This window comes from Pleurodeles waltl, chromosome 6 (genome assembly GCF_031143425.1).
Source record: "Pleurodeles waltl isolate 20211129_DDA chromosome 6, aPleWal1.hap1.20221129, whole genome shotgun sequence".
Taxonomy (NCBI): Eukaryota; Metazoa; Chordata; class Amphibia; order Caudata; family Salamandridae; genus Pleurodeles; species Pleurodeles waltl.
Genome location: NC_090445.1, coordinates 1,062,439,661 through 1,062,466,824, shown reverse-complemented (window position 1 = coordinate 1,062,466,824; position 27,164 = coordinate 1,062,439,661). Strand labels below are relative to the sequence as shown.

The following is a 27,164-nucleotide window of genomic DNA, read 5'->3' as shown; positions in this document are numbered from 1 at the left end:
TGTGGTCGAGCAGTAGGCTTATCCAAGGAGTAGTGTTAAGCATTTGTTGTACATACACATAGACAATAAATGAGGTACACACACTCAGAGACAAATCCAGCCAATAGGTTTTTATATAGAAAAATATCTTTTCTTAGTTTATTTTAAGAACCACAGGTTCAAATTCTACATGTAATATCTCATTCGAAAGGTATTGCAGGTAAGTACTTTAGGAACTTCAAATCATAAAAATTGCATGTATACTTTTCAAGTTATTGACAAATAGCTGTTTTAAAAGTGGACACTTAGTGCAATTTTCACAGTTCCTGGGGGAGGTAAGTTTTTGTTAGTTTTACCAGGTAAGTAAGACACTTACAGGGTTCAGTTCTTGGTCCAAGGTAGCCCACCATTGGGGGTTCAGAGCAACCCCAAAGTCACCACACCAGCAGCTCAGGGCCGGTCAGGTGCAGAGTTCAAAGTGGTGCCCAAAACACATAGGCTAGAATGGAGAGAAGGGGGTGCCCCGGTTCCGGTCTGCTTGCAGGTAAGTACCCGCGTCTTCGGAGGGCAGACCAGGGGGGTTTTGTAGGGCACCGGGGGGGGGACACAAGTCCACACAGAAATTTCACCCTCAGCAGCGCGGGGGCGGCCGGGTGCCGTGTAGGAACAGGCGTCGGGTTCGCAATGTTAGTCTATGAGAGATCTCGGGATCTCTTCAGCGCTGCAGGCAGGCCAGGGGGGGGATTCCTCGGGGAAACCTCCACTTGGGCAAGGGAGAGGGACTCCTGGGGGTCACTTCTCCAGTGAAAGTCCGGTCCTTCAGGTCCTGGGGGCTGCGGGTGCAGGGTCTCTCCCAGGCGTCGGGACTTTAGGTTCAAAGAGTCGCGGTCAGGGGAAGCCTCGGGATTCCCTCTGCAGGCGGCGCTGTGGGGGCTCAGGGGGGACAGGTTTTGGTACTCACAGTATCAGAGTAGTCCTGGGGTCCCTCCTGAGGTGTTGGATCGCCACCAGCCGAGTCGGGGTCGCCGGGTGCAGTGTTGCAAGTCTCACGCTTCTTGCGGGGAGCTTGCAGGGTTCTTTAAAGCTGCTGGAAACAAAGTTGCAGCTTTTCTTGGAGCAGGTCCGCTGTCCTCGGGAGTTTCTTGTCTTTTCGAAGCAGGGGCAGTCCTCAGAGGATGTCGAGGTCGCTGGTCCCTTTGGAAGGCGTCGCTGGAGCAGGATCTTTGGAAGGCAGGAGACAGGCCGGTGAGTTTCTGGAGCCAAGGCAGTTGTCGTCTTCTGGTCTTCCTCTGCAGGGGTTTTCAGCTAGGCAGTCCTTCTTCTTGTAGTTGCAGGAATCTAATTTTCTAGGGTTCAGGGTAGCCCTTAAATACTAAATTTAAGGGCGTGTTTAGGTCTGGGGGGTTAGTAGCCAATGGCTACTAGCCCTGAGGGTGGGTACACCCTCTCTGTGCCTCCTCCCAAGGGGAGGGGGTCACAATCCTAACCCTATTGGGGGAATCCTCCATCTGCAAGATGGAGGATTTCTAAAAGTTAGAGTCACTTCAGCTCAGGACACCTTAGGGGCTGTCCTGACTGGCCAGTGACTCCTCCTTGTTTTTCTCATTATTTTCTCCGGCCTTGCCGCCAAAAGTGGGGCCTGGCCGGAGGGGGCGGGCAACTCCACTAGCTGGAGTGTCCTGCTGGGTTGGCACAAAGGAGGTGAGCCTTTGAGGCTCACCGCCAGGTGTGACAATTCCTGCCTGGGAGAGGTGTTAGCATCTCCACCCAGTGCAGGCTTTGTTACTGGCCTCAGAGTGACAAAGGCACTCTCCCCATGGGGCCAGCAACATGTCTCGGTTTGTGGCAGGCTGCTAAAACTAGTCAGCCTACACAGATAGTCGGTTAAGTTTCAGGGGGCACCTCTAAGGTGCCCTCTGTGGTGTCTTTTACAATAAAATGTACACTGGCATCAGTGTGCATTTATTGTGCTGAGAAGTTTGATACCAAACTTCCCAGTTTTCAGTGTAGCCATTATGGTGCTGTGGAGTTCGTGTTTGACAAACTCCCAGACCATATACTCTTATGGCTACCCTGCACTTACAATGTCTAAGGTTTTGTTTAGACACTGTAGGGGTACCATGCTCATGCACTGGTACCCTCACCTATGGTATAGTGCACCCTGCCTTAGGGCTGTAAGGCCTGCTAGAGGGGTGGCTTACCTATACTGCATAGGCAGTGAGAGGCTGGCATGGCACCCTGAGGGGAGTGCCATGTCGACTTACTCGTTTTGTCCTCACTAGCACACACAAGCTGGCAAGCAGTGTGTCTGTGCTGAGTGAGAGGTCTCCAGGGTGGCATAAGACATGCTGCAGCCCTTAGAGACCTTCCTTGGCATCAGGGCCCTTGGTACTAGAAGTACCAGTTACAAGGGACTTATCTGGATGCCAGGGTCTGCCAATTGTGGATACAAAGGTACATTTTAGGTGAAGGAACACTGGTGCTGGGGCCTGGTTAGCAGGGTCCCAGCACTCTTCTCAGTCAAGTCAGCATCAGTATCAGGCAAAAAGTGGGGGGTAACTGCAACAGGGAGCCATTTCTTTACACAAGCCCCCCCCAGCCCACAGGCCAGGAGACTCAGCCCAAGCTGGGAGAGTCTTCCTAGTCTGTCAGGCGAGGAAGAGTAGGAGAAATAGGCTGGTTAGTTGCAGGGCCTACTCTGCCTTACATCCTTCTGTTCAGGTCATTCCCTTTGGGGAACTGACCTACTTCCACAGTGATAGGACCTAGTCTGAATTGCCTCTTGTCTGCCTCTTCAATGTCTCCACCCATTCTTTCTATTTTGGTCTTAGAGGTATCCACCTCTGCTAACCTTATCTTGGCCAGGGTTACCCCTAGCTTACCCAGAGAGGTTACCCAGAGCTGGAGTAACCCCACCATGACCAATAGGGTCAGGGGGCCTAACTTGCTATTTGGCATGGGGTCAGACCACCATGCTAAGGATAGTGCAGCCATAAAGGCTAACACCCAGCAGAGGCCACTGACAGCTGTCAGTGCCCAGAACCACACCTTTAGCTCTTCACCTAAAAGGGAAGGGGCTAAGTTACAGGCCTCTTTGGGTTCAGGTTGCCTGTCTGCTGTATTAGAGTGGGGGGTTACCACATCTTGTAGTAAACACCCTTCTTCCACTCTTTCTACTGTTAGCTGAGGAGCCACCCACTCAGGTTTAACAGTTGCCTGACTAGCCAGGACTTCTTGTGGGTCAGGTTGGACTTTATCAGGGCCATTTTTGGAGTTCTCCCCTACTGGAGCAGAATCTCCTTGGCTTGCTGTAACCTTGGCTAAAGGTTGTCCACCCTTCCTACTCTGTTTTCTTTTCTTCTTCTTCTGGGGCCTGCTTGCATTTACTGCAGAGGCAGGACTTCCAGAATCCTTGGGAGAGGACTGGCACTGGACCAGTTCCTCTCTTGGGCTCTGACTAACCTCTGGGTAGTCATTTCCAAGGAGACAATCAAGGGGGAGGTCTGTACTGACTACTACCCTTCTCCAGCTAAGAGTGCCACCCACTTCTATGGGCACTAAAGCCACAGGCCTCTTAGTGACCCTGTCTAGGCTAACTCTTACCCTGGCAGTCTCACCTGGGATGTACTGGTTTGAGAGCACCAGCCTGTCATGCACAATAGTGTGACTGGCACAAGTGTCTCTCAGGGCAGTGGTTGGGATTCCATTCACCAGTAGGTGGTGGAAGTGTCTACTTCCCTCTGGAATCTCCAACTCACCTGTTGGGCCCTGTTTCCAGTTGAAGGCTATGAAGACCTCCTCATCTGAGGAGTCATCTCCCATGGCTACTCTGGTTACCCCTGGAATTTTGTTCTGGGGTTTGTTTTTGGGACAAGAAGTGTCCTTGGTGTGGTGCCCAGACTGTTTACAGTTGTGGCACCATGCCTTAGTGGCATCCCAGTTCTTACCCTGGTACCCACCTTTGTTTTGGGTTGTGTCTTGGGGCCCACCCACCTGTTCTGGTTTTTGGGGGCCTACAGAGGACTCTTTTTCTTTGTTTCTAGTGTCACCCACTTTCTCCTGGGGAGTTTTTGTAACCCCTTTCTTTTGGTCACCCCCAGTGGAAGTTTTGGTTACCCTAGTCTTGACCCAGTGGTCTGCCTTCTTTCCCAATTCTTGGGGAGAAATTGGACCTAGGTCTACCAGATACTGATGCAACTTTTCATTGAAGCAGTTACTTAAAATGTGTTCTTTCATAAACAAATTATAAAGCCCAACATAGTCACACACTTCATTTCCAGTTAACCAACCATCTAGTGTTTTTACGGAGTAGTCTACAAAATCAACCCAGGTCTGGCTCGAGGATTTTTGAGCCCCCCTGAATCTAATTCTATACTCCTCAGTGGAGAATCCAAAGCCCTCAATCAGGGTACCCTTCATGAGGTCATAAGATTCTGCATCTTTTCCAGAGAGTGTGAGGAGTCTATCCCTACACTTTCCAGTGAACATTTCCCAAAGGAGAGCACCCAGTGAGATCTGTTCACTTTTCTGGTTACACAAGCCCTCTCAAAAGCTGTGAACCATTTGGTGATGTCATCACCATCTTCATATTTTGTTACAATCCCTTTGGGGATTTTTAGGATGTCAGGAGAATCTCTGACCCTATTTAAGTTGCTGCCACCATTGATGGGTCCTAGGCCCATCTCTTGTCTTTCCCTCTCTATGGCTAGGATCTGTCTTTCCAAAGCCAATCTTTTGGCCATCCTGGCTAACTGGATGTCCTCTTCACTGGGGCTATCCTCAGTGATTTCAGAGGTGTTGGTCTCTCCTGTGAGGGAACCAGCATCTCTGACTATTATTTTAGGAGTCAGGGTTTGAGGGACCCTGTCCTCCCTAGATAGGACTGGTAGGGGGGAATTTTCCTCCAAGTCACTATCCTCTTCCTCTGAGTTGCCACCCTCAGAGGGGTTGGCCTTTTCAAACTCTGCCAAAAGCTCCTGGAGCTGTATTTTGGTAGGTTTGGGGCCCATTGTTATTTTCTTTATTTTACAGAGTGACCTTAGCTCCCTCACCTTAAGATGGAGGTAAGGTGTGGTGTCGAGTTCCACCACAGTCACATCTGTGCTAGACATTTTGCTTCTAAAAGTTGGAATACTTTTTAAGAATCTACAACTGGTTCTAGAATCTAATTCAAACTTTTACAAACTTTTAAACTCTAAAAGAAATGCTAAACAGGATCTAACACAAGGCCCTAGCAGGTCTTTTAAGAATTTAGAAAACTTTTCAAATTGCAAAAATCAATTTCTAATGACAATTTTGGAATTTGTCGTGTGATCAGGTATTGGCTGAGTAGTCCAGCAAATGCAAAGTCTTGTACCCCACCGCTGATCCACCAATGTAGGAAGTTGGCTCTGTATGTGCTATTTCAAAGTAAGGAATAGCATGCACAGAGTCCAAGGGTTCCCCTTAGAGGTAAAATAGTGGTAAAAAGAGATAATACTAATGCTCTATTTTGTGGTAGTGTGGTCGAGCAGTAGGCTTATCCAAGGAGTAGTGTTAAGCATTTGTTGTACATACACATAGACAATAAATGAGGTACACACACTCAGAGACAAATCCAGCCAATAGGTTTTTATATAGAAAAATATCTTTTCTTAGTTTATTTTAAGAACCACAGGTTCAAATTCTACATGTAATATCTCATTCGAAAGGTATTGCAGGTAAGTACTTTAGGAACTTCAAATCATAAAAATTGCATGTATACTTTTCAAGTTATTGACAAATAGCTGTTTTAAAAGTGGACACTTAGTGCAATTTTCACAGTTCCTGGGGGAGGTAAGTTTTTGTTAGTTTTACCAGGTAAGTAAGACACTTACAGGGTTCAGTTCTTGGTCCAAGGTAGCCCACCGTTGGGGGTTCAGAGCAACCCCAAAGTCACCACACCAGCAGCTCAGGGCCGGTCAGGTGCAGAGTTCAAAGTGGTGCCCAAAACACATAGGCTAGAATGGAGAGAAGGGGGTGCCCCGGTTCCGGTCTGCTTGCAGGTAAGTACCCGCGTCTTCGGAGGGCAGACCAGGGGGGTTTTGTAGGGCACCGGGGGGGGACACAAGTCCACACAGAAATTTCACCCTCAGCAGCGCGGGGGCGGCCGGGTGCCGTGTAGGAACAGGCGTCGGGTTCGCAATGTTAGTCTATGAGAGATCTCGGGATCTCTTCAGCGCTGCAGGCAGGCCAGGGGGGGGATTCCTCGGGGAAACCTCCACTTGAGCATGGGAGAGGGACTCCTGGGGGTCACTTCTCCAGTGAAAGTCCGGTCCTTCAGGTCCTGGGGGCTGCGGGTGCAGGGTCTCTCCCAGGCGTCGGGACTTTAGGTTCAAAGAGTCGCGGTCAGGGGAAGCCTCGGGATTCCCTCTGCAGGCGGCGCTGTGGGGGCTCAGGGGGGACAGGTTTTGGTACTCACAGTATCAGAGTAGTCCTGGGGTCCCTCCTGAGGTGTTGGATCGCCACCAGCCGAGTCGGGGTCGCCGGGTGCAGTGTTGCAAGTCTCACGCTTCTTGCGGGGAGCTTGCAGGGTTCTTTAAAGCTGCTGGAAACAAAGTTGCAGCTTTTCTTGGAGCAGGTCCGCTGTCCTCGGGAGTTTCTTGTCTTTTCGAAGCAGGGGCAGTCCTCAGAGGATGTCGAGGTCGCTGGTCCCTTTGGAAGGCGTCGCTGGAGCAGGATCTTTGGAAGGCAGGAGACAGGCCGGTGAGTTTCTGGAGCCAAGGCAGTTGTCGTCTTCTGGTCTTCCTCTGCAGGGGTTTTCAGCTAGGCAGTCCTTCTTCTTGTAGTTGCAGGAATCTAATTTTCTAGGGTTCAGGGTAGCCCTTAAATACTAAATTTAAGGGCGTGTTTAGGTCTGGGGGGTTAGTAGCCAATGGCTACTAGCCCTGAGGGTGGGTACACCCTCTCTGTGCCTCCTCCCAAGGGGAGGGGGTCACAATCCTAACCCTATTGGGGGAATCCTCCATCTGCAAGATGGAGGATTTCTAAAAGTTAGAGTCACTTCAGCTCAGGACACCTTAGGGGCTGTCCTGACTGGCCAGTGACTCCTCCTTGTTTTTCTCATTATTTTCTCCGGCCTTGCCGCCAAAAGTGGGGCCTGGCCGGAGGGGGCGGGCAACTCCACTAGCTGGAGTGTCCTGCTGGGTTGGCACAAAGGAGGTGAGCCTTTGAGGCTCACCGCCAGGTGTGACAATTCCTGCCTGGGAGAGGTGTTAGCATCTCCACCCAGTGCAGGCTTTGTTACTGGCCTCAGAGTGACAAAGGCACTCTCCCCATGGGGCCAGCAACATGTCTCGGTTTGTGGCAGGCTGCTAAAACTAGTCAGCCTACACAGATAGTCGGTTAAGTTTCAGGGGGCACCTCTAAGGTGCCCTCTGTGGTGTCTTTTACAATAAAATGTACACTGGCATCAGTGTGCATTTATTGTGCTGAGAAGTTTGATACCAAACTTCCCAGTTTTCAGTGTAGCCATTATGGTGCTGTGGAGTTCGTGTTTGACAAACTCCCAGACCATATACTCTTATGGCTACCCTGCACTTACAATGTCTAAGGTTTTGTTTAGACACTGTAGGGGTACCATGCTCATGCACTGGTACCCTCACCTATGGTATAGTGCACCCTGCCTTAGGGCTGTAAGGCCTGCTAGAGGGGTGGCTTACCTATACTGCATAGGCAGTGAGAGGCTGGCATGGCACCCTGAGGGGAGTGCCATGTCGACTTACTCGTTTTGTCCTCACTAGCACACACAAGCTGGCAAGCAGTGTGTCTGTGCTGAGTGAGAGGTCTCCAGGGTGGCATAAGACATGCTGCAGCCCTTAGAGACCTTCCTTGGCATCAGGGCCCTTGGTACTAGAAGTACCAGTTACAAGGGACTTATCTGGATGCCAGGGTCTGCCAATTGTGGATACAAAGGTACATTTTAGGTGAAGGAACACTGGTGCTGGGGCCTGGTTAGCAGGGTCCCAGCACTCTTCTCAGTCAAGTCAGCATCAGTATCAGGCAAAAAGTGGGGGGTAACTGCAACAGGGAGCCATTTCTTTACAGGTAGTCACCTATTTCAAGTACACGTGTAAAATAGCATCCCCGCACTCAGGAAGTCTGGGAAAATGGTCCTGGAGGTCATGGGGGCACCCATGCTAGTGCAGGGGTGTCCTCACACACAGTTACTCTGCACCCTGCCCTCAGGGCTGGAGGGCCTGCTATAGGGGTGACTTATAAGTGACCTGGTGCAGTGTAACTGGCAGTGAAAGGGTGCATGCACCTTTTCACGCAGGCTGCAATGGCAGTCCTGTAGAAGCCTTTGCATGGGCTCCATATGGGTGGCAAAAGAAATGCTGCAGCCCATAGGGATCTCCTGGAACCCCAATGCCCTGGGTACCTAAGTACCATATACTAGGGACTTATAAGGGGGCACCAGTATGCCAATTTTGGGTGAAATACTGGGTTACCAGTATGCAACAACCATAATTTAAGGGAGAGAGCATAACTACTGGGGTCCTGATTAGCAGGATCCCAGTAGACACACTCAAACACACTGGCAAACAGGCCAAATGTGGGGGCAACCAAGCTAGAAAGAGGCTACTTTCCAACAAGGTTAGCATCCACAATAACGATTTACAAGCTTTTATACAACGACTTTTAAATGAATGACTCAAATAGTGAATCAAGAAGTCATTAGCTCATAGTACCTATGCTTATGCCAACTTATGTACAATATCACAAATTCAAGTCAAGGTACTTTGGCCGACGATATTTCGATCCCCTAGACAAGTATCAGGATCATCCTAAGCTTTCGTTAAGCTTGAGTTAAAAGGGTTACAGAGTGCTTGTAACCAAAACGACGAAGATAAATCGGACTCACTTCTCATATGAGTGAGAAGGCAATCAATGGAGATCTCAATCTCTAATCAAGCGCCAATGCCATAAAGTAGTAGTAGAGTGGAGCAGTGTCACAGTGTAATAGAGTGTCATAGAGTGGAGTGGCAGAGTGTCGTAGAGTGAAAAGGCATAAGGAAGAGTGAACTGGAGTAGAGTGAAGGTAAGTTATGTGAAGTGGCATAGAGAAAGTTGGGTAGAGTGTTACAGTGAACATAGTACATTGTTGTATAGTGGAGTGGCATAGAGGGTTGTGTAGTGGCGTTGAGTAGAGTATTGTAGATTGAAGTGGCATACAGTGGAATGGAGTGGCGTATAGGGAGTTGTGTAGGGAGTTACAGAGTGGAGAAAGTGTTAGAGTTTAATGGAATAGAGTGTCGGAGTCTAGTATCATGGAGTGTAATGTCAGAGTGAAGTGTCATAGAGTGGAGTTGGGTGGTCTAGAGTGAAGTGGCATAGAGTACAGTGGTGCAAAGTAGATTGGTGTAGAGTGTAGTGGTATATACATTGCATTGGCGAATACTGCACTGGTTTAGCGTACAGTCCAGTAGCATAGAGTGGTGAAGAGTAGAGGGGAGCAGAGTGGAGTGGCACAGCATAGATTGCAGTGGTTCAGAGTGCTGTGTCATAGAGTGATGCGTTGCATGGTAGAGTGGAGTGGTGAAAGGTAGAGTAGACTGGTGTAGAGTGCAGTGGTGGAGTGCAGTGATGCAGAGTAGAGTGGCATAGAGTGTAGTGGTATATAGTACACTGATGTAGAGTGCAGTAGAGTGGCATATAGTTGAGCGGTGCAGAGTAGAGTGCCGTGGTGCAGAGTAGAGGAGTATAGTTCAGTGGCAGAGTGCAGTGTTGCAGAGTAGAGTGTCATAAAGGGCAGTGCTGTTGAGTAGAGTGGCATAGAATACATTGGTGTAGAGTGCAGTGATGTAGAGTGATGCAGAGTAGAGAAGAGTGGCGTAGAGTACAGTGGTGCAGAGTAGAATAGAGTGGCATAGAGTGCAGTGGCATGGAGTAGATTGCTGCTGAGTACAGTATAGTGGTGAAGGGTAGATTGTTGCAGAGTGGAGCATAGTGATGTAGAGTGCAGTAGCATAGAGCGGTGCAGAGCAGATTGGAGTGGTGCAGGGTACATTGGCGTGGTGCAGGATAGATTAGACTGGCATTGCATAGAGTAGAGTTGTGTAGATTGCAGTGGCATAGAGGAGCTGATTTCAAAGTAGAGTGAAGTGCCCTACAGTGGAGTGGTGTAGAGTAGATTAGAGTGCAGTGGTGCAGAAAAGAGTGCAGTGGGACAGAGCACAGTGGCATTGAGTGCAGTGGTGCAGAGTAGAGTGGCGTGGAGTTCAGTGGCAGAAAGTGCAATGTTGCAGATTAGAGGGTCGCAGAGTACAGTGGTGTATTGTAGAGTGACAGAGTGCAGTGGCATAGAGTGCTATGGCGCAGAGTACAGTGGCATTGAAAGCAGTGGAATAGAGTGCTGTGGTGCAGAGTAGATTGGCATAGAGTGCAGTGGGATAGAGTGCATTGGTTTTGAGTAAAGTGGCGAACAGTGCACTGGCAGAGTACAGGGGCGTAGTGTACAATGGTTAGAGTGGAATAGCATAGATTGAAGTGGCGTGGTGTAGAGTGGAGTGGTACAGCATAGATTGCAGTGGCGTAGAGTTGAACAGAGTGGAGAAAAGTGGTGTAGAGTGCAGTGGCATAGGGTAGATTGTTTCAGAGTACAGTGAAGAAAAGATAGAGAAAAGATAATATACTTCAATATGCTGAAGTATGTAACGATAACAACAACATAAATAATAACGCTAGGCATAACGGCCCAAAATGAAATATGGCTTCTCCCTGTTAGCCACGCTGTAATCAAGCGCTTCATTACCTAGAAAACAAAACATTAAACATAAATGTTAGAAAAATATACCCTTCTAATAGCTAAATTGTTGTATGAAAAGGTAAAATCTGGGCTCAATCTCGACTTCACTGTTTCACCAACTGGTGTGATCTTAGGCAAATACAAAAATTGTGCTTCACAGTGTCTCCTTTCTAGCCTGCAGGCATCAGGGTGAGTGGGACTCTGTTCTCTCTTTAGATCTTCCTCATTGTCTTGCAGCTCCTCTTGAAGGCATCCTGCAGTGCTCCTCTTCAAGGCAGTAATCATCCAAAACTCTTTTCTCCTCCTCATGCCCTTTGTTCTTATGAGCACCCTTAATGCCCACAGCTGTGAACAGGACAAACAAAAGGGCAGAGGGCCTCCGGACTCACCTTCATTCTGTTACCATCAGATTGGAGGATGGTCAGTATAGGGCTATCATAAGTAGCGCTTTTGTGCGCTAATGGCCCTCTGAATAATAGATGTGGGAGGGGAAATTGTGTCCCCTTGTCCCCCCCACCTTCGTCCCCCGTGTCCCCCACCCTCCAAAATCTGGGGGGGATACATCCCCCGCGTCCCCCACACTTCCTACGCCCATGAATGGAGGTGAGAGGATGAGACACTGAGGCACAATGAGGATGGTAAGGACTGTGGTTACACGAGGACAGACATAGCGGAAACTGGGGGGTGAGTGCAGTGACGAAAGATAAACGAAAAATACCCAGGTGACATGGCAACCAGAAACGACAGGATGTGAGAAAGATGCCAAGAGATGGGCGTGAGAAGATAAAAGAAGTGGAGAATATAATAAGGCTCAAATGGTATTGGTACGTCACGGGTGCTCACTACAATTGAACAATGGTGCCTTAATTAATACAGAACCACACCTGATGTCCGTGTGGCAGAGTATGCCCGTCACAAAGCCTTCACCTGTATTGTTTCCCTGCACCGTGGCTGGATGTAATTCGGGGGCCCACTCTACAGCCAAAACGCTACACAACACGCGCATTATCCTACAGTACTGTGCTAGATACTGAGCAATGTACAGCATCTAAACCCACTCTACTTGGCAAGCGCAAAGTTTTAAAGATCCGCTAACGCAGCAAACGTGGTTGCCGGGCGCTCCTCGCCCCTGGTCCTGCGACGTTACTTCTGTGGAACGGTCCAGTCGCACACAGCATCCTCCCTACGGCGTCTTGCAGAATAACCGGCTTCAGTTCTGCGGAGCGAGCGGACTCTCCAACTTGAAAGCAATTCCTGTAACGTAAACTAAGGAATAATAGTTTTGTAGCACTGACTTACCCAAGTCGTAAAGCGGCAGATCTTTTAACTGGGTTTTCGGAGCGCTCCTGCAGCGGGACTGGCGCCGGTGCCTCGTGCGAACTACAGTGCACTGCGCAGATTAGCTTCACTCCTCCGCCTTTCCCAGGCGCAGTGCGCGGCTTCCGGACGCCCCCTGCTGGATCCTTGCCCTTTCTGTAAGTGCCTTCGCTGATTAAGAGTGCAAGAAGACGGCCTTCACCACGTCAAAGGTTTGGGCACCGTGCCATCGCCTCGGGGTCGACATTTTATGACTGTGCCAAGTGATGGTTAGTCACCGTGGACGCGGAGAGGGCCTTTGTCGGAGCTGAATGGACTCTGCCCCGCTCGGTGCTGGCCTTGCTGGTGTGAGGGTTCCGTTCTCCGGGGCTCAACAACGGCCTACACGGAACAGTCGGAAACTGAAGTCAACATAATTACATCACAAATGTTCCTGCTGATTTCATTTATTTTTTGCCAAAACAGGTGGCCACGAGAGTGAGCCGCCCCCCCCCCCCCCCCCCCCTTTGGATCGATGCATAATGACGTCAGAAAAGGCCTCAGGCGTACCTCACATCGCCTACGCCATCCACTTCACCATTTTCTTCACCAAACCCCAGGCAGCCACCCCCACCCCCGGGTGAGTCTCTCTATGGCCCTATTTACGTTAAACGCAAACGGCAGGTGTTAAAGTAGTACAAATATTTTGGTCACGGAGGTAGCCTAAACTGGTTTTAAGTATATTATCAGAAAATGTATATTTAATAAACCAACACCAGCCAAGAACACGAGCACTGAAACCAGTTGTGCGTGTTCGCCATTTTGCCCCAACGTGTAAATGGGATAGACTCGAGGCCCCAATTCTGTTAAGGAGTATGTGGTGCAAAGAGGGCGGGGAAGGAGCGCTACATCAGTCACTCCATTTGCCCTTCAAGGGGTTTGAAGATCATATTTTCATAAAGTGCTGCACAACTGGTTTGTACAAATGAGAAAATAAAACAAGCGACCATCACTTGTGGGGATGGGGGTTATGTTTAAATCAACCACACAGCGCATTAAATCAGCACCGCTGTGAAAGTACCACGAAGGCCCTATGATCATGAGGTCTTGCACACTTTGTAATGTATCAGCTGGGTACTAAAATAATGTCATTTAGTGCTAACCTATCACAGCTGCCCTGGGAGGGCGCAGTCTACGGGGTAACCTATAAACCCTCCTCAGCCCCTTGTGATGGCCGGGGGCTTGGCAGCTCCGTGGTTCTGAATCCTGGCGCCTTGGTATCTCTGTAGCCTTGGTCAGAGTGACACGATCAGTCGCACCTTTAGCAGAGACCCAGGGGCGTAACTAGGCCTTAACCTGTTGGGAAGGGGGGGTTCTAACCTGAAACAAAGGTGCAAGGCTAACACATCAGTCAAGTGGGCGCGTCAAACATGGCAGACAATGGGGAAGGGGCAATGCTCAAGCCATGCCGAGAAAAAAGAAGTGACACATTCTGCATCTGAAACTGGACAACAATTATAGCTCATATTTTTGTTAATTTGATGCATTTATTTGCTATTGGTCTATGAAAAAGGAACAGAGTGTACTGAAAAATTGAATTAAAAGGCTGCTTCTATATATTTTCCTACAAAGCACTTTAGTAACACAATAGAACCAAGGCCCATATTTATACTTTTTGACGCTAACTGTGCTAACACAGCTCAGCGTCAAAAAGTTTACAGCCAGCTAGCGCCATACAAAGTCCCCGGCCGGGCATCATATTTATGGTATGACGCTAGCCAGCGGTAAGGCCCGGCTAGCGCCATAGAAAAGGATGCTAGCTGGGTGGGGGAGGTGTAGGGGGAACAGGGGGTTTAGCGTCAGAGAATGACAGTAGTACCGGCAGAGGCAAAAAAAATGCCTCTGCCCATACTAGCGTAATTTTTTGATGTTAAAACCCCATGGACATGACCCCTGTCTCAGTTAAGACAGGAGTGATGCGCCCCAGCCCAATGGCCATGCCCAGGGGCCATTGGACACAGTGCCATGTATGGGGCCCCAAGTTAGGCCCCCCATGGCCATGGCCAAAACAAAAATGCTCAAGTCTACCGCAAGGGCCATACCGTAATTTTCTGGATAGGAATGCCTACCTTGCATCTCATTGATGCAAGGTAGATTTTCACATCCAGAAAATGACTTTAACTCCATAACTTTGGTGCTAGATGTGTCTAGCGCCAAAGTATAAATATGGAGTAAAGTTTGCGCTGAATTAGCGTAAAAAAAATGACGCTAATTCAGCGCAAACAGAGTATAAATATGGGCCAAGTTTCATAATGCTATTTCAAGGTGTCGACTCATTTTTTGCCAGTTGATCAACAATTGCTTCTGTAGGACAATGTGCTTGTGAAATGTATATCATTGCCAATCCATAGAGTCATTCTTACCCCATTGTTGTCTGAAGATAGGTTTTCAGTCTGCGAAGACAACTGAAGCACTATTCTGGGGATGCGGTTGTCACTAGCAAAGTGGCAAATATTCTTAGCAGGTAATATATGATGGGATAGAAGTCAATGGGACCATGGCTTAAGGTATTCATTATATTCTTGGGCCTTTCTTCAATAGGTACCTTTAGCCATGTCATTACCCCTGTATCATACTCGTATTTTAGATCCTCGTGTGTACCAGGTAAATCGTCCTCATATAAGTCAAGCGCATCCTTCAAGTTTTTAAAAGACTCCTGGTTGACAAACCTTAGTGCCAGATACTGCATTGTGCATGCCTTTTTCACATGTTGGCTGAATCTCTGTCAATTCATTCAAAAATTGTCTATTAATGGTACAAATAGTGAAATCCTATAGTAGGCCTCAGGATCGCTAGTCTTGTAATTGGCCTGTTGTGTCTGCCTGCCGGTAAGGCGTAGCATGGTCAGATATTCCCGTGCAGTGGTTTGGGCTTTCACAAAATTTCATGAAGTGCTTCTTCAGCTTTGTCTCTACTTTCTTGAATGACCTGTTTGACGTTTTCAATCTGCCTTATGCACGCCAATGTATCTGTATTAGGATTTTGGAGTGCAGCTGAAACCAGAAGCTGTAGCCCAAAAAATCGGGCTAGGATATGTAAAGCAACAATTAAGTTATGGGGCAGAACTGCTGTGAGAAACTGCTGAGCCTTGGAAGAGGCATTGTGATCTTGCCAGTCTGAGATCTCAAGCAAAAAGACAACCACAGCTGGGTACATATCAACAAAATAAACAACACAATCATTTCTTTCAACCCACTGTGTCTCCCATAAACTACTTAACAGTTTACTTTTTGTATCTGGTAAAATAGCAAATTTTGCCTTTAGCACAGCCATCTGTTTTGCAGAGCCTCTTGAAAATTTGACACTTCTTTGAGTGTTGAAAGACAATTACCGATTTCACGTATTTCACATGAATGTCCAATCTCAAGGTTCAATGAATGACTTCCACAATGTACAAAAGAATGCCTTTGGAATACGCTCTGAAACTAGTGCTTGTGCACCTTTAACAGCACTTTTCTTTGCAGTACAACCATCGTATGTTTGCACAAGCATACGATCAACATCCAGGCCGTGTGATTTTAAAGAAGTGAGAATTTTCTTACCAAATCCAGCCCCTGTTCCATCCTGAAGCTCTTTGAAGCCAAGGAATTCTTCATACACAGATGCACCCTCTATAAAACAAATTACTAGAGCAAGTTGCTCTATAGTGGCACTGTCAGTTGTCCAATCTACTAAAATGGCAAATAAATCTGGCATAGTTTGCACGTTCCACCACTCTATTTCTCATAAGAATGCTGCAAGCAGAGATAATCTTGTTCTGAATCTTTCAACTTGTGTAAGTTGCACTGGAAGGACATTTTGCCAGATGCCATGACAGAAATCTATCATCAGCCTGAAGCCATAGGCGAAGAGCAGCACAGTAATTGCCATCATTCTCCTCAGGTTCCTTTGATGTAATGGGTTGCCCATTGTCTCTGTGTCCTAGAAGAGCTATACCTTGTTTGGCACAATGCAGTATTGATTCAACTATTGACACAAGTCTTTTTCTGTTTTCCAAAATTGTTTTCTTCGAGTTGCTCTCGATCATGGTTGTAACAGCAACAGACTTCCCCTAAAAAACAGATGAGAAGTTATCTGCTACTGTCATACTCTCTTTGTGATAAATGGAGGACTCATGGAAACGAAAATCACTTTGTTCATTTTTCCATTTTGTCAAGGGCTGAAACACTGATTTCTCCCACAGCTTGATGAGAACCTATTCCAACTTATTGCTGAAAGCAACATGTTTGATTTCCGTGCTGAACTGCCATAAACCTGTATGATGTCTCTGGTGTCCAGGACGAGTGCAGAAGTTGGTAGCGTAACTCATCTGGTTTTGATGATGAAACTGTGCTGAGTCTTGATACATCTATGTGCTCTCCTATATCTAAGATGTATGAACTTTTTGACTGTTTCAAACATGGACTAATAGAAGTTGGCACACCAGGTATTGTATATGCAGCAGACCCAGAATCAAGCACAGATAAATGTTCTCATGGAGCATATCCTGAATTTTGCAGGGCAGGTTCTTCACCTAACACAGCACAAGCTGTCAAAGGGTCCTGTGTGCCTCACCGATGAGTGAAAAAATCCTCTATCTATCGCTGTTTAACATATTGTGGTCCAAAGCATCTGGTGCCTGCCATCCTGCTGTGTACGAATAGTGATGTCTAGTGAACTATACAAAAAATACAAAGGTCCTCAAGTCAATTACTTCATCTTTACAACAAAATTGAGGGAAAAATAGAATACTGTAATTTTCGACAATAAACAACAAAAAAAGCCAAGAAATGCCAGTTAAACATTCAGTACCTCCCTAACTTATCCTAAACTCTTTAAAGAAGTAAGCAAGAAGTAGCCTGATTTCTGTACAATGAATGTGCCACACACTTCCCAAATGAATAAATGTCACACAAATGGCAGGGATTTCTTATAATATAAAAATGTCCAATGCAAATCAGCCCCACACAATTGTGCAAAACCATCTGAGTATATAATTAGAAAATTACAGTTTCCAGTGTTCAACACAAATACTTCTGCCCTCTTGACATTCAGACATATGCATGTCTATGACCAAACGAAGGAACAGGACTCAAAAATACTTAGGCCAAGATATCCTAAACTTTCACACACCGCAACGTAGCCGAGGAACATGCTGCCCTGCATTGCGTGAAAGGGAGAGAGAACAAATGTGCCATATTTACATAAATCTGACACATTTTGTCTGTCTCCCTGACTGACTGGCTCACTAAGTGCAGTATAGCGCCAATGCAGATACTATGGTGCAGGGATGCCAGCATTAAGAGAAGGATTCTGTTTGTGAAGGAAGAGATACCTTCCTTCACAAAAACAGTCTGTAAAGGCATATTCATCTTTCTATGAAAGAGGAAGTAACAAGGAGAAAAAATATATTTCTGCTTGTAATGCCTGGGTCTGGGAGGTAAACCATTTGGACACAATCCCACATTTACTGACGTTAGTAATTGTGGGATTGCGTCAGAATCCATAGGAGGATGCATGGTATTCCCTAGCTCCACCCATGGAAAGACTTCCCAATGCAAGGTCACCCAAAGCAGCTCTATGCACTGCCTCACGTTACTTTGGATTTACTAAATTACACAAAGCAACACAAGGTGTTTTGTGTGGTTTAGAAAATCCCAGGTAAGGATTTGCGTTGCCTTGTGATGACTTGCATCATGCAAGGACTACCCAAGCACTTAGTAGATCTGAGCCTTATTAGCTTAACACACCTTATGTTGGGGTGTGGGAATTGCAAGTCACAGGTTTGAATGCTGCAGCTTTTTCTTCCTTCCAAGACAAAGTGAGGACCAACCGTTTGGGTAAAATTACTACATATGTTAAATAACAAAATGTTTGTTGTTATCATCCAACATTGAGTAGTTCCTGTAAAAATGGCATTTGAAATAGAGTCTGCCATTGACCCAGGAATAATAAAGGAAATTATTAGTTCAACGCATTTAAGAAAGTACTGGAATTGACATATTAGAGACAATGCTTGGCACGATCATACTAGAGGTAATGCTTACAAGAGATGTAGATACCTGTAATACCTGGCATATGGGACACCAGGACCGGTTGTGAATTCCCTTGCTTTAAAAGCTACAGCGAGGGTTGGGGTTCTTTATGGGCAACTTGGCAGATAAAACCTCATAATTAACACTAAAAAGAAACAAACAGATGGGGTTGATAGAAGGGGGAAAGAAGGATGGGCAAGTGAATACATGAGTGGGTGAAAGTATGGATGGATGAGTAGGTGAAAGGATGAGGAATGAAAGGATGGATGGATGAATGAATAAATGGGGTGAAAGGATGGATGAGTGGGCGAAAGGGTGGGTGAAAGCATGGATGATGGATGGAACGGTAAAATCAGTGGGTGAAAGGAAGGATCAGTGGATGAAAGGATGGGTGTGCAAAAGGATGGGTGGGTGAATGAAAGGATGAGTGAGTAAAAGGATAGATGGATGAGTGAGTGAAAGAAAGAATGGGTGAGTCAAAGGATGGAGGGGTGGGTGAAAGAATGGAGGAATGGGTTGGTGAAAAGATAAGTGGGTGGAAGGATGGGTAGATGAGTGAATAAAATGATTGTGATGAGATGACGAGTAGATGGGTGCTGATAGAATTGCACAGTAAATTGAAATATGAGAGGATGACTGAATGAATGGACAAAAGGATCAATTGATGGATGAAAGAATGTATTGATGCATTGGTAAGTCAAATAATGGATGTATGGGTGGATGGATGGATGCATTTATAGATGACGGATTTGTAAACGGATGGATGAAATGGGCAACGGATGCATGGAATGGTAAAAGACTGACTGATGGATCAAAGAATGAATGGATGACAGAATGTAAAGGTGAAATAGTTGATATAAACTGGTGGATGGAAGGCTGAACGGATGAATGATAGAAGTTTGCATGTAAGAGAAAAGGAAGCTGCTGTAGGGAGGTTCAAGCTCACGTGCTTCGCTTGCTTTGTGCCATCAGAGCTTTGGTTCCAAGTGGGGGGTATTTTAATTTTCTGGCTACTCCCTTGTGGAACACCCATGGCACAATACTAACACAGGCATAGTTGATGTAATTTGTGGTGTTATTAGCATAGCTGGAACAATACTGAACCCCATGGCAAAATGCCGACACTGGCAAACCAGAAGTACTTCTTGGTATGTGCTTTACCTGTGGAAAAATGATGTTGCTGACCTACTTGAGGCAATTCTTGGTACAAAGGGAACCTGTAGGAAAATGTTTGTGATCGCACATTGGAGGTAGTTCTTGGCATATGGGAGGATGAGATATGCATATCAGATTGAGGAAAACTGCTGTCCCTGATAATACTAGAGGTTTGCTTTTATCCCGTTTTATGTGCCAACAGTGCTGTAGCTTGATGTACGTTAGTATAGCTTCTGTAAACTGCACTGAAATCAAGCTACCAGTTGGCAGAAAAGTGGTGCCAGGCGTTTATGCAGACTGAATTAGTTCTGTTTCTGTCTACCTCAGGCTAATTATTCATTTTGCCCACGGTTATACAACCACCGACAAGAGCCACTGGCTCAACTTGAGTGCTTCCTCTTAGGACCTCAATCCCAAGTGAAGCAAGCTTTCACACGAGGAGATGTGGCCTAGTTGCTTGAGATACCAACCCCAAAACATGGGAACCAGGTTCAAAATCCAGTCTTGGCTCCACATCCTTTGTATCCAGGGCAAAACAGTTCACGTCCTTCAAAAAAGAAAAAAAAATGTACAACTGTTTTGTGACCTTGGACCAAGTTTGTGCTGTCGAAAACTGAAACAAAAGTAGAACGCTCTAACATTGTATGCCAGAATTAAACAAAACATTTTGATCTGAGAAAGAGATACCAATCCAGTTGCCAAATAGCACAGGATGAAACTAGAAAACTTTAGATTAATCACAGCTTCCCCTTCACCAAATTGTGTGATTCTAGGAACATAATTAATTTCACAGTTTTTCTACTGCAAAATATGTATGAGAGTGCTTGAACTACTCGAAAGTAGTAATTTAACATCCCAGTGAATTATGGAAATGCTTGGGTGCATTCCGTCATTTGCACTAAAGCAATGGTGGTGGAACAATTTTCAGAGTGGGGGGTGCTGACATCAGTGGTAATCATTGAAGTCATAGCAACTGTAAAAAATGTAAGCTTCATGCTAATAGAACAAGTGTAGCAATTGAGCTGCACTCATTCAGCAGAAGAGTAGTAAGGATGTGTTATATTGCCAGTGGTGCATTTTGTAGCACACTACTGTATATATATTACTAAATCATGGTGTGGTAGCACACTGTCAGTTACGGACACCAGGGCCTAGATTTACAACCTTTTTACACAACCCAGTACAGCAGCCAAAAATGCTACGCTGCGCTGCATGAGAAGGAGAGAGCAAGAGAGCACTACACTTACAGAAACATGGCTCTCTCCTCCCCACTCACTAGCACCGGCAATGATTTTAGCTGTTGTGCGCCACACACACAACTTTGTGCCATAGTGCAAGGATGTGTGCATGATTCTAGCATAGGTTTTGTACTGAAAGAGTACGCTTCCAGTACAAAATACTATGCTTAGACACACTTTAAAACTTTTCATACTTTGTGTGCGTGCTGCACAGTGCAGCACACACGCAAAGTATGAAAAGAAAGGAGAAATGTTGTGCTTTTAACACCTCCTTCCAAATGGTGTTAACTTTTGGGGCAAAACCCTGTCTACTATTGTTTGTAGATAGACTTTTGCGTCAAAAGGCGTGGGTGGCTACATGGGAATGCCCATGTACCACCCATGTAATGCCCCCTTGGCGCTAAGTAACACAAAGCAGTGCTTTGTGCTGCTTTGCGGTACATATAGGGTGCTTTCCAACACAAAACAAGTGTTGCACTGGAAAGTAAATTAGTAAAAAAAACATTTGTGCTGGTTAATGGCACTTTTGTGACGCTAAACCAGCGCAAAATGTTTGTAAATCCCCCTCTACATTTTCAATTAAAATGGTCATTGAATTTGAAGAGACATCCAGTTTTTTTCCTGACTGAGCTATATAGCACTTAAACAGTAATGTGGGGAAACCGTATTTCACAATATTTATCATTTGTGCATCATCAAGTGAAATGCCTTGATTGGTTTTGATAGGATTAAAATCTTTATCATCATACTTCCCAATTTAAAAAATGAACTTTATTTGTGCTTTCCTGAAGGCTGATATATATTGAATATTTTGTACAGTAAAGTTATGTTTACTTAAGCTTTGCTTTGCATTAGAAACAAAATCACATTCTATAAACTTAACATTTACATTTCCCATGCCCCTGCAAGATTGTGACATAGTTCACTTTGCAAATTCCTCCCACTTGGTTAGCAGTCAGAGAAAGTAAAGTAAACACCAGTCTCCATGTTAGAAGACTAAGCACCAATGTGACAGAAGACATAGCCTGACATTTGTCCTCTAACTTTTAATCCACAACAAATGCATCCTGATACAATCATAATATAAAGCATCTTTATTTTTCTTTCACTTTTTGAATTCCAACATGGTTATTTTGGGGGTGTTGCAGCACCCCAGGCACCTCTACTTCTGGCGACTATGCATTAAAGGGGTGGATGTAAGGGTGGTGGGATGCTGCACAGCAGAACACCAAAAAACAGGTTAGAATTCAGAGGGTGAGTGTGAAATAATAATACATTTATATTTTGATGATATCATGTTGAATTTGCTGTTCTTTAAAAGACAGAGGACAAAAGCCCAGCTATGCATTCTGCGAAAAAACACAAAACCTGACATTTAGGCTGTCCTTTTGTTTGTGTTCTCTGGAGTCGGGTTGATCAGTAGCACTGTCGTCCTGGCATCCAGCCCCTCCCGAAGATCTCGTTGTCCAGCTACAGGTCAAGAGTTTCCTGTGTTCACCTTGCCCTGCATCTTTGCCACTGTCCTTGGATGCAAAAAGAGACAGATCCACGTCACTGTTGCCCATTTATCTGGTGAGCAGCACTGTGGATGTGTTTTTTCAACAAGTGCACAAACAGCAAAACCCTGGATATTACGCCAGCAGGATTCCTTTCCAAAGGAAAAGCTTTACCTGCACTGGCCTTCACTTTCCCTCTGCTGGGCACACCTTCCCACTCCCACCCCATGCTGCAAAGCACTTCAAAAGTGCCGAGGTGAAATCCCTACCTTTCTGCAAGGCCATCAATATGCTGTAGCCCCTCCCCAAAGAAAACAAAAGGTGGGGGGCAGGGAGGGTTGCTGAAGCCCTTTAAAGCTAACTGGCACGTGGGCACTAAAAAAAAATCTCTAGCTTTGAAAACATCAAGTTAACTGAAGTGCAGCTTCAGTAAGAATGAAGAGGAAAGGAATTCTTTCACTTTTATTAAGAAAATAAACGTGAAAGAGTTCCTTTCCTCTTCGTTCTGCAGCTGATTCCATGCTCATTTCATTAAGAAACGAGCATGCAATAGGCTGAACCTTGGCAGCCCGGACTGAAGAAGATGATGGGGGGCTGAAGCCCTTTTAGCCTAATGGCTTTGGACGCATGCCGAGACCCCTACAGCTACACCCACTGTTGCTTTGTTGTCCCCCCTAGCACTTCGGTCTCCAAACCCTCATTGTAGGAAGTTGGCTCTGTATATACTATCTCAAAGTGAGAGATAGTGTGCACAGAGTCCAAGGGTTCCCCTTAGAGGTTGATAGTGGCAAAATTAGATAATACTAATGCTCTATTTTGTGGTAGTGCGGTCGAGCAGTAGGCTTATCAGATGGTAGTGTTAAGCATTTGTTGTACACACACAAGCAATAAATGAGAACACTCACTCAAAGACTTAACTCCAGGCCAATAGGTTTTTATATAGAAAAATATTATTTACTTAATTTATTTTAGAACCACACGATTCAGAATTTAGGTAAGCACATAAATTGCAAGGTACTTCACACAGGTAGGTATGGAACTTTGAATTAAAACAGTAATGTACACAGTTTTGGCAAAAATGGCAATAAGCGATTTTAAAAGTGGACACTGCAAAAATCAACAGTTCCTGGGGGAGGTAAGTATTGGTTAATTTCTCAGGTAAGTAAAGCACTTACAAGTTCAGTCTCCTGGGCATAGGCAGCCCACCGTGATGGTTCAAGTCAACCCCAAACACCCAGCACCAGCAACACAGGGACAGTCAGGTGAAGAGGTCAAAATAGGGCCCAAATAACTTAGGCGCCTATGGAGAACAGGGGTGCTCCGGTTCCAGTGTTCTAGCAGGTAAGAACCTGCATCCCCGGGGAGCAGACCAGGGGGTTTTGTAGGTCACGGGGGGTCCAAAGAGGCACACAAAATACACCCTCTGCGGTACAGGGGCGGCCGGGTGCAGTGTGTGAACAAGGCGTCGGGTTTTGTGTTGAAATCAAAGGAGGGACCTGGGGGTCACTCTGGCGATTTAGGCAGGGTACAGGGGGGCTTCTTGGGCCAGCCACTTACTGGGCTAGGATGAGGGCCGCCTGCTGGTCACTTGTGCACCAGTGGTTGATTCCTCTCTGTCCTGGGGCTGCGGGTGCAGTGCTTCTTCCAGGCATCGGGTTCCTTTGTTACTGGGCAGTCGCGGTCAGGGGGAGCCTCTGGATCCTCTCAGCACGCGTCGCTGTGGGGGTGCAGGGAGGTCAACTCAGGGTGTCCACGTCGTTGGAGTTCCCTGGTGGTCCTCTCTGCCGTGTTGGTTCTTCTGGACACGAGCCGGGCGTAGAATGCAGTGTGGGAAGACTCGCGCTTCCGGAGTAAGGCTGGAGTCTTCTTTAAAGATGGTTTCTTTGTTGTAGTTTTGGACAAAGCCGCTGTCCTCAGGAGTTTCTTTGTCCTTCAGGTGCAGGTCAGTCCTCTGAGTCCTCAGAGGTCGCTGGTCCCACTGGATGCGTCCCTGTGCAGGTTCCCTGAGTCTGGAGACAGGCCGGTAGGGCTGGGGCCAAGTCAGTTGTCGTCTCTGCGGGGCTTTCAGGTCAGCAGTCCTTCTTCTTGTTTCAGGTTGCAGGAATCTGATTTCCTGGGTTCAGGGTCGCCTGTAAATACTCAATTTAGGGGTGTGTTTAGGTCTGGGGGCAGTAGCCAATGGCTACTGTCCTAGAGGGTGGCTACACCCTCTTTGTGCCTCTTCCCTGTGGGGAGGGGGGGCACATCCCTAATCCTATTGGGGGGAATCCTCCAAAACAAGATGGAGGATTTCCTAAGGCAGGGGTCACCTCAGCTTAGGAACCCTTAGGGGTTGTCCTGACTGGTGGGTGACTCCCTCCGGACTTGCTGCCAAAAGGGGGGGCTAAATCCCGAGGGGTGGGCCTCTCCACTAGCTGGAGTGCCCTGGGGCACTGTAACACCAGACTAGAGCCTTCGAGGCTCACCTCCAGGTGTTACAGTTCCTGCAGGGGGAGGTGTGAAGCCCCTCCACCCAGTACAGGCTTTGTTCCTGGCCACAGAGTGACAAAGGCACTCTCCCTATGTGGCCAGAAACCCATCTGGATGTGGCAGGCTGGCAGAAACTGGTCAGCCTATCACTAGTAGTTGGACTGGTAAACAGGGGGCATCTCCAAGATGCTCTCTGTGTGCATTTTTCAATAAATCCCACACTGGCATCAGTGTAGGTTGATTGTGCTGGAAAGTTTGATACCAAACTTCCCAGTATTCAGTGTAGCCATTATGGAACTGTGGAGTTCGCGTTTGACAAACTCCCAGACCATATACTCTTTATGGCTACCCTGCACTTACAATGTCTAAGAATTTGCTTAGGCACTGTAGGTGCATAGTGCACCCTGCATTAGGGCTGTAAGAGCTGCTAGAGGGGTAACTTACCTATGCCACAGGCAGTGGGTTGTGGGCATGGCACTCTGAGGGAGTGCCATGTCGACTTAGTCATTTTCTCCCCAACAGCACACACAAGCTGTGAGGCAGTGTGCATGTGCTGAGTGAGGGGTCCCCAGGGTGGCATAATACATGCTGCAGCCCTTAGAGACCTTCCCTGGCCACAGTGCCCTTGGTACCAGGGGTACCACTTACAAGGGACGTGTGCCAATTGTGGAGACAAAGGTACAGTTTAGGGAAAGAACACTGGTGCTGGTGCCTAGTTAGCAGGTCCCAGCACACTTTCAATCATAACTAGCATCAACAAAAGGCAAAACGTTAGGGGGTAACCATGCCATCAGAGGCATTTTCCTACACTCATGAACATGAACTTATGAGCCGCCTTCTCCACTTTCTTTCTCAGCCAACCATTAGCCAGTCCTCTGAAAGCCTTATACTGCCTGGGCTGTTTCATAGCGCTTTACACTGCTCAGGAGTGTTTCTCTAGAATCATTGTCAGGGGGTGTTAGACACCACTTCAGTGGTGGGTTTGAGCACCGAGTGGTGCACTGAAGCCACTGGTCTAGGTGCTGGTGCAATTTGTGCCCTTGGCCCCCACCTCACCTAGGAGACAAAAGAGAAAGAAAGGCAGGTGGTGGAATTCTACTCCTGGATTCCTTCTCACAAGCGGAGAAGAGCAGGAATGATCTGGCGGCTCTCCTGTCTTGGACAGAGGGAAGAGCAGTAGTTGCCTCACCTGCAGATTGTCTTTAGTAAATAATTTGAACTTCACCACCATTTGAGTCAGAACCATTTGCAAAAGTAGTGTGGAGGAGCACCAGCAAGGCCACAACATAATTGTCAATTGGATGTTTCAATCACAACCATAAACACAATTACAATGTTTGGAGTCAACAATAAATGCTAGTTGTCAACCATAATGGCACAGGCCTGCACCCATAGGGGGCATAAGGGGCCAATACAACAAACGCAACTCAGAAGACATGGAAGCAGCGTCCCAAGGGGACGAGGCACAATGGGGGCGGAAGTGGCACTCCCTCCCCATAAGTTATACAAGAAAGGGGTCAGGCCCAGTAAAGTGCACCAAAAGATAACGGAGTGGCATGAAACGGCCGGCCAATAGGAGACAGAACATCTTTTGAAATGTGGCTGAAGGGCATCATGGTCATATTAAAAGGGGGCAGAAGCTGGGGCCAGCCACTTTTGCAGCTGGGACGGTGCCTCTGGAATTCCTCAACACTGCATGACGAGGTACCTGCTGGAAGGAATAAAGAATCATCAAGAGAAGGACCAACAGCTAGCGTCTCCAAAGAAGGCTCAGGTTTACAAGTTTACAGAGGACCGTTGCTCTAGTAGCAAAGCAACTCTGCACAGTGAAGGGTGCAGCCAGATGAGGGAGCAGCTGGAGGACCGCTACACTGGTAGCAACTTGACTCCCGGCAAAGCAAGGCTGAGTAGGAGTACTACCCAAAATCCAAACACCTACCTCCAGATGGCCTTAAAGGGGAAGCGTTGTGCAACAGTGAGCAGCCTGCAAAGAACAGCCTGCAGCGGGGCCTCGCTTCATGGGAGAGGCATCAACAACGAGGTGAGCTACAGCGGGGGAAACCAGCCTGAGTACACAGCGCTTATCCTGAAGCAGCCATTGAGTCCACATCTGAATCACCACATTGGGTGATGGCGCCATTTTGTTATTGTTACCACAGCAACGCACCAATACACAGGCAGATGCGGGGAAGGGGTGCTTGGCAAAACAGTTTAAACGTCTAGGCAACTGGGGACTTTGTCCTGCAACTGCACGATGCATATTAAAAAAAAGTTTCGACCACAGAAGCTCAAACGGGGAGAGGCCCAAGGCAGAAGACTGGGGACTAGTGAAGAGTAAAAGACTGGAACTTGTATTTTGCCCATTTACTTAATATCAAACGGACTGCAAGTAAAACGGGGAGTGGTCCTGGGCAAGGACTGCAGCTTATTGGCAATTAACGAGGAGTAGCCCTAGGAAAAATAGCAGTGAAGGGGCTGAAAGTCATTTGAACTCAGAAGCTGGTCCACGCTTTAGTGGTCAGTGCTAATTATAGTAAAAGGGGGGTAGGAGCACACTGACTCATATCCGCGCGACATTACCCCTTTGCATGCTGGTCAACGTAGTGCAGATTTTCAAGCTAATTTCAAAGTTCAGCAAAATGTTTACCAAAATTGGTGCAGCCATTGCTGTATCTCTAGACACGTGTTTCTG

General features: G+C 46.9%; 1 protein-coding gene across 1 annotated transcript in view; it reads right to left on the bottom strand.

The window, feature by feature from the left end:
- The window catches only part of SH2D5 (SH2 domain containing 5), a 195,693-nt gene extending 183,533 nt beyond the window's left edge, over nt 1–12,160 (bottom strand). Inside the window, exon 1 of the mRNA XM_069240028.1 lies at nt 12,044–12,160. The gene's annotated coding sequence lies outside the window, so the exon portion shown is untranslated. The remainder of the gene's footprint in view (nt 1–12,043) is intronic.
- Between the last annotated feature and the right edge of the window lie 15,004 nt (nt 12,161–27,164).